Raw genomic sequence first — 1,918 nt, forward strand, 5'->3', positions numbered from 1 at the left:
GAAAGAGCTTTAAAGGACAAGGACCTCAGACTGGAACATGTTGCATGAATTCTAATTGGTCTTAATAATAAAAACCTTGCACCAGATATTGGGGTAAATGCTGAAAGATCAGAGGGAGAAAGTAGCAAGCCACAGCCAACTCTTACCTTGCTTACCTCTTAGCCGGAAAAGGGCTGACCTCATGTCTTCTCCTGCCTTATATTCCTCTCTCAGTCCAACCATATCACTTCATGTCTGTCTGTACAGACCTCCAGACCTCTATGGTTAACCAGTGGTTAGCTCCACCCTCTGATCTTCAGTCAAGCTTTATTTTGTTAAGAGTACAAGCAAGATATTACCACAGGAGCATGGCAGAGGCAGAAAGTCAAATGGGCTGATTTTATTTTATTTTATTTTTTTAAATACATAGCCTTTATTTCTTCCAGATCAGAGATTCTGGGTTTAATCATATAAAGATGAGGAATCAAGTTTAGCAACCTAAAAATATTTACTTATTAAAACTATATTAACACTTTAGTAAACTATACAAAAAGATAAGGAGACAAACATGTACATTTATAGAACTGCATATCAGTCAGGCCAGATCCTGCAGAGGGAATTCCCAGCATGACCTCATTCATCTGTGAGGACACAGAACAGTCCTTGTTTTAGACACACACCATCTTGTCCTGCATGAGCTGCTCTTCTCGTGGTGGCTTCCTTCTACACACACGTGTGTCTAGTTGTCTGCTTCTTAGAGCAGACGTTTACCTTCCTCATCCACCACCCATTGGAGGAGGGCTGGGGCCTTGAAGATGATTGATCCGACCCATTCTTCTTCGTGGAGGGTTTCCTGGTGGCCCCCTTCCATCATCGTATCTGGAGCCAGATGAGCTTCCATAGCCTCTTCTCTTCTTCACATCTTGCTGAAGCAGAGTTTTGAAAAAAAAAAAAACAAACCACAAATTCTGCTATTCCCCAGAAGAAATCTGTTATAAAAGACAACCTCCATGGGGACTGATTCCGGCTGTCCAACACTTGTCCATTCGAGATGTAAACCATCTTCCCTCCGGGTGCCCGCTTCCAGATGCCCGGGGAGACCAGCGCAACTCGCCTCTGGGCTGATTTTAATCGCCATGATCGTGGCACTGGACCCATGCCACTATCTCACCACCTCTCTCCTGCCTTGCGTACTTCGTGTTGGCTGTGCACAGGACATCCTGCTGACACAGAACAATTCACTCTACCTCCATAAAATGTCAACCTAGACTTGTGCAAGCTGCTTGTCATGTGATTCATCCCTCGCCATTCAAGACAGGGAAGGGAATGTGGGGCTTGCAGGGCAAACCTCATGGAGGCTCTAAGACAAGGATGGTTTTCAGTTATCAAGCTCAGGAGTAGGTCTCTGGTGTGAATACACCCAGGCCATGTCTTCCTGGTACAAGCTGCCAAAGCACCACAATGAATTTGAAGGGCCTCTTTCCCATGGCGGACTCATAGAGCTTAAGTTTACATCTGTTGGGCCAACTAGGCCTTCCTGTTTTTAACTTCTGGGAGGTTTAAAAAGCATAAACAAACGGAGGCTGTTATAAACCCAGAGTAAATATTCTCGCAGAGCATTTTTCATGAATAAGCTTCCTTCAAATACACACCCTTCGCAGGAAAGGGGCTCGGGAAGCACACCCGGGACTATACGCTGAGTGGAAAAATACCTGGCTCTGATTTTCACATGTCTCTGTCTCCCTCTCTCTTTCTTTTCTTCTTTACTTCCTCCATGCCTTCTTTTTCTATGAATTCTGCTTCTGGGGCCAGCTCTCTCTAATATGTCCATTGTTGAAAAGCTTTCTCTCTGTTTTCATTCTCTCGAGAATTTATGCTTACTATGGGGAAAACTTGCTGTCAGTCCTTAGATCCAGCCTGTTCGAATTGTGGGTGGGGA

At 44.6% G+C, this 1,918-nt stretch overlaps 1 pseudogene; it reads right to left on the minus strand.

Moving 5' to 3' along the window:
• Window positions 1–406: 406 nt before the first annotated feature.
• On the minus strand, window positions 407–1,060 carry LOC121460425 (annotated as a pseudogene).
• Window positions 1,061–1,918: the final 858 nt, after the last annotated feature.

The sequence above is a fragment of the Microtus oregoni genome, unplaced genomic scaffold (genome assembly GCF_018167655.1).
Source record: "Microtus oregoni isolate MIOR12 unplaced genomic scaffold, Mior012 000020F_ref0000438, whole genome shotgun sequence".
Classification (NCBI taxonomy): Eukaryota; Metazoa; Chordata; class Mammalia; order Rodentia; family Cricetidae; genus Microtus; species Microtus oregoni.